The 6102-nt window shown below is 43.5% G+C and overlaps 1 pseudogene; it reads left to right on the forward strand.

The window, feature by feature from the left end:
- The first annotated feature begins 218 nt into the window (after window positions 1-218).
- LOC138439825 (large ribosomal subunit protein uL18-like) lies at window positions 219-3307 on the forward strand (annotated as a pseudogene).
- The last annotated feature ends 2795 nt before the right edge of the window (window positions 3308-6102 follow it).

Raw genomic sequence — 6102 nt, forward strand, 5'->3', positions numbered from 1 at the left:
CCCCCCCACTCATGTCCTCCACCTGCCTTTTGTCTGCAGAAAAATTTTAGTCAAAGGATAAACTTAATCAGAGAAATAAGAAAATGCAGAGAGAAAGGAAAATAGTCAGGCAAGACCAAATAATAATACTTAGCCATAAAAAAAAATAATACTCAGCCATTAAGCAGAGCCAAGGACCTTTAGTTCCTCCTCAAGGACTGTGGATAATATTCTGAGCCATGTCCTCTGAGCTGCCTTGCAGACACTCACCAAGTGGAAGAAGTTACCTGTATGCTGCCCACAAGTACGCGGACCCCAGATTGGTTGGAACCAGAAGGTTGATGTTGATTCCCAATTACCTCAGCACCAACTGTCAGAAGAATGTCTACAAACTGATCATGCCCTATGCCTTAAGGGCGTACCCCACAGTCTGAAGGGAGTACCCCACAGCCTTAAGGGCGTACCCCACAGCCTGAAGGGCATACCCCACAGTCTGAAGGGTGTACCCCACAGTCTGAAGGGCATACCCCACAGTCTGAAGGGTGTACCCCACAGTCTTAAGGGCATACCCCACAGTCTGAAGGGCGTACCCCACAGTCTTAAGGGCGTACCCCACAGTCTGAAGGGCGTACCCCACAGTCTGAAGGGAGTACCCCACAGCCTTAAGGGCGTACCCCACAGTCTGAAGGGTGTACCCCACAGTCTGAAGGGTGTACCCCACAGTCTTAAGGGCATACCCCACAGTCTGAAGGGCATACCCCACAGCCTTAAGGGCGTACCCCACAGTCTGAAGGGCGTACCCCACAGTCTGAAGGGTGTACCCCACAGTCTGAAGGGCATCAGTCTACTATGGCCCCCTTTGCCTGACAAAGCCATAAAGCTGTTTCTTTCTGCTTCACCCAGAGCTCTGTCTCTAAGCTTTAAACCATTACCTGTGTACTGAGGCCAGATTCCAACAATAACCTTTGGCCTTAAAATGTAAGCAGAATTTGCTACCCCCTGAGTAGATGGGGAAACAGTGGAAACAGTGTCAGACTTTATTTTGGGGAGCTCCAAAATCACTGCAGATGGTGATTGCAGCCATGAAATTAAAAGACGCTTACTCCTTGGAAGGAAAGTTATGACCAACCTAGACAGTATATTAAAAAGCAGAGACATTACTTTGTCAGCAAAGGTCCATCTAGTCAAGGCTATGGTTTTTCCAGTGGTCATGTATGGATGTGAGAGTTAGACTGTGAAGAAGGCTGAGTGCCGAAGAATTGATGCTTTTGAACTGTGGTGTTGGAGAAGACTCTTGAGAGTCCCTTGGACTGCAAGGAGATCCAACCAGTCCATTCTAAAGGAGATCAGTCCTGGGTGCTCTTTGGAAGGACTGATGCTAAAGCTGAAACTCCAATACTTTGGCCACCTCATGCGAAGACTTGACTCATTGGAAAAGACCCTGATGCTGGGAGGGATTGGGGGCAGGAGGAGAAGGGGACGACAGAGGATAAGATGGCTGGACGGCATCACCAACTCGATGGACGTGAGTTTGGGTGAACTCCGGGAGTTGGTGATGGACAGGGAGGCCTGGCGTGCTGCGGTTCATGGGGTCGCAAAGTGTCGGACATGACTGAGCAACTGAACTGAACTGACCCCCAGAGCTGTGCTAATTCTGCAGCTCTGTGGCAAGCCACGGACTTGGTGCTCTGACTTGCAGAATCGGGTTTATCAAAGTTGTCAAGCATAAGGCCTACTTTAAGACTGTGCTTGGGCTTTCCTCATAGCTCAGTCAGTAAAGAATCTGCCTGCGGTGCAGGAGACCTGGGTTCAGTTCCTGGGTCAGGAAGATCCCCTGGAGATGGAAATACCAACCCACTTCAGTATTCTTGCCTGGAAAACCCCACGGACAGAGGAGCCTGGCAGGCTACAGTCTATGGGGTCGCAAGAGTCGGACACAACTTAGTGACTAAACCACCACCACCACCACCACCAAGAGTGTGCTGAGTCACTCAGTTGGGTCCAACTCCTTGCAACCACAAGGACTGTAGCCTGCCAGGCTTCTCTGTCCGTGGGATTTTCCAGGTAAGAATACTGGAGTGGGCTGCCATTTCCTTCTCCAGGGTATCTTCCCAACCCAGGGATCGAACCCACATCTCCTGCATTGGCAGGCAGATTCTTTACCACTAACCCACCTAGGAAGCCCTACTTCAAGAGATACCAAGTTAAATTCAGAAGATGGAGAGAGGGCAAAAGTGACTGCTCTGCTCAGAAACAATTGGTAATCCAAGTTAAAAATAAGTATCATATACCCAAATATAGAATGATAGTTCGTGTAACCAACAGGGATATCATTTGTCAGATGGCTTACGCCCATTTAGAAGGAGATATGACAGCTTGTGCAGTTTATGCTTATGAACTCCCAAAGTGTGGTATGAAGGCTGACCTGACAAATGATGCCACAGCATATTGCAGTGGCTTGCTGCTGGCCGGCAGGCTTCTTAATAGGTTTGGTGTGGACGAAATTTATGAAGGCCATGTCGAGATGGCTAGAGATGAATACAATGTGGAAAACACTGATGGTCAGTCTGGTGTCTTCACCTGTTATTTGGATGCAGAGCTTGCCAGGATCACCGTTGTTCAGTTGCTGAGTCATGTCTGACTCTTTGCAACCCCGTGGACTGCAGCACGCCAGGCTTCCCTGACCTCCACTATCTCCCAGAGATTGCTCAAATTCATGTCCGTTGAGTTGGTGATACTATCTAACCAGCTGATTCTCTGCTACCCTCTTCTCCTTCTGCTCTCAGTCTTTCCCCGCATCAGTGTCTTTTCCAAAGAGTTGACTCTTCACATCAGGTGGCCAAACTATTGGAGCTTCAGCTTCAGCATCAGTCCTTCCAATGAATATTCAGGGTTGATCTCCTTTAGGATTGCCAGGACTGCTACTGGAAAAAAAGTTTTGGGGGCCTGAAAAGGAGCTGTTGATGGAGGCTTGTCTATCCCTCATAGTACCATGTGGTTCCCTGGTTATGATTCAGAAAGCAAAGAATTCAATGCTGAGGGACACCAAAAACACATCATGGAGGAGAATACCGCAAATTATGTGTGTTTCCTGGATAAAGAAGATGAGGATGCTTACAAGAAACAGTTCTCTTAATATGTAGAGAACAATGTAACTGCAGACATGATGGAGGAAAAGCATAAGAAAGCTCACCCTGCAATATGAGAGAATCCAGTGCATGAGAAGAAGCCTAAGAAAAAATGTTAAAAAGAAGAGGTAAAGCATTTCCAAAATGTCACTTGTCCAGAAGAAAGACTGAGTAGTTCAGAAGAAGGGAAGCTTCCTTAGAGCTCAGGAACAGCCTGCTGAGAGTTGATAAACCAAACCACAATTTTCTATCAAGATTTTTCAGATAAAGTCAATATTAAAGTTATTGCACAAATCTAAAAAAAATAAGCAGAATTTTAACCAGGTGAATGGAAAAACATTTTTTCTTAAAAATAACCATAGGCTGAGCTTCCTTACAAGCACGTCTTACTGTCTTTCAAAGTGTGAAAGTGTTAGTTGCTCAGTTGTGTCTGACTCTTTGTGACCCCACGGACTGTAGTCCATCAGGCTCCTCTGTCCATGGGATTCTCCAGGCAAGAATACTGGAGTGGGTAGCCATTCCCTTCTCCAGGGGACCTAGGGATCAAACCCAGTCTTCTGCATTGCAGGCAGATTCTTTACCACTTGAGTCACTGAGTATCTCAACAAACCCGAAGCTAGGTAACCACATTTTCACAGATGTGGTATCTAGGCTCCAAGACATTTTAGGCTGAGTACAAATAGGTAGGAAAAAGAGAAATTTAAGAATACCTGGTAGGAGTTGCCTAGTGGTCCTGGCATATTTGGGTCATAGCTAGAGAGTTGGGTACAACGGGGAGTAATTGACAAGGAAGATGGAAAGACACTTTAGAACTGGATCTCTAGTAAACAATATGAAGAATCATGTTTTGGACAATGGGAGACCTTAGAGGTTTTTCGTGTGGGAATAGAAGGATCAGATTCCTGCCTTTTTTGTTTGTTTAGAGGAGAGATTTATTTGAAGAAATACTATAACATATGAAAATGACACAAAGCCTTCATTTCTACTCATAGAGTGATAGATTTGATATGGTGCATAAGATAATTATTTGATATAGTGCATAATAAATTTTTTTAATCCGTAGTGCAAAGTTTGATGACTAAGTCATTTGTTGATAAACAAAACCTCTTAGAACTGTTTAATATCAGCCAGGGTCACAAATGCTGTGCACAATGAATCTGAACTGACAGATTTTGACTAGTGTGGTAAGTAGATTGGAATAGAGGTGGTGTAAGAAGGGGGAGCAAGTGGGAAGCTATCGAAACAGTTGACAGGAGAGATGATAAAGACCCAATCAAGAGAGTGGGAGTGGGAATGCTGAGAAGGGGACACATTTAAGAAACACTGTGCAGGTGAAATTGATAGAACTAGGCAGCCAGATGAAAGAAGACTTAAAGAATTCTATGTGATGTGTCTCCCCTCTCTCTCTCTAGGCTAGATATAGACATCTTTTTGGGTAACATTTATAATAGTAGATTAACCACTTTAATGTGTACAGTTTGGTGCCATTCAATAGATTCACAGGGTATGTTGCCCTCTTTAGGTCCAGAACATTTAAACGTTTTATATTTAAATTTTGGAGGAACCACCAAACTGTTGCACCAGGCAGCTGCACCATTTTATATTCTCACAGGTTCCATTCTCACTAGGGTTCCATTCCTCCACACAACTGCCAAGACTTCTGATTTTCCTGTTTTAAAAAGTCTTAAATTATAGCCACCCTAGTGGTTGTGAAGTGGTATCTCATGGTGTCTTTGTTTGCATTTCCTTAATGACTAATTTTGTTGAGCATCTTTTCCTGTGAGAGTTGGCCATTTGTATATCTCCTTTGGAAAAATGTCTATTCAGATAATTTACTCATTGAAAACATTGGATTATTTGCCTTTTTGTTGCTGAGCAATAAAAGCTTTTTATGTTTTCTGGATACTAAACTCCTGTCAGATATATAGGATTTGCAAATATTTTTTTTCCCATTCTGCAGCAGGTCATCTTTTCAGCCAAGAGTTTTTTTGAGCCATTTATTGAAACAGGAAACACAGAAGAAGCCAACAAGGATAGAAAGAAGGTAGGAAAAATAAGTTCAGTTGATGGTGTTGATTGGAAATATTCAGGGGACACCCAGCCAAAGGTATCTGGCTCACGTGGTGCCTGTAACACCCTATGCATTTGGTGCTTCTTGACTGATGGAATCTAGAGAGAAGCTGGTGGGCAGCTGCTGCCTTAGCTATAAGCCTTCAGGCTGTATCCCACAGAAACAAAGGTCACTCCTTTTTCAACAAGGCTGTCCTTTATAATTGAAAATACTAGGACTTCCCTGGTGGTTCAGTGGGTAAGACTCCAAGCTTCCACTACAGGGGGCACAACTTCTACCCTGCTTGGAGAACTAAGACCCCGTGTGTCCCCATGGAGTGACCAAAATCATTAATTAAATAAAATGTCAAAAATCAAATTAAATTAAAAAAAATCATTTTTGGTCAATTTCCTAAAACAGTCAGAAACTTAAATGCAACTTGAATTAAGCCACAATTCCGAATCAGACAACACAGGCTTAAACCAGGTATGGAGAATACGAAAAACAAAAGCAACCAGGGAGAGACATGGCCTACTGTGATCTACTTATACTCTTTTCCTTCAAACAGAATACAACATGTGTATATCTTAATCTAAGCTTATATTTATGTCAGATTTATTTAAACCAAAGTAATTGAAAAAGCTGATATAAAATTCCAATCCTGTATAAATAAAATAGTTCCTTCTTTCATGCTGAAAGCATCATTGACTTTTGCCTTCAGTTTATAATCTATGTGCTCTGCCTTGATTTACTCAGCCATGCCTAAAGCACTTTTTTTAATATCTTGGGTGAGCAGGCAATGTTGATAGGGGCATGAATAGCTCCTTTTTCAGAGTTCTGCCCACATGGCTAATATTATGAGACACTCTTTTTTAAAATCCCCTGGATCTGAGCTGGGTGTCCTGCACAGACTCAGGTCTGGCATTATTATTACTTTTTTTATGA

This window comes from Ovis canadensis, chromosome 4 (genome assembly GCF_042477335.2).
Source record: "Ovis canadensis isolate MfBH-ARS-UI-01 breed Bighorn chromosome 4, ARS-UI_OviCan_v2, whole genome shotgun sequence".
NCBI classification, from domain to species: Eukaryota; Metazoa; Chordata; class Mammalia; order Artiodactyla; family Bovidae; genus Ovis; species Ovis canadensis.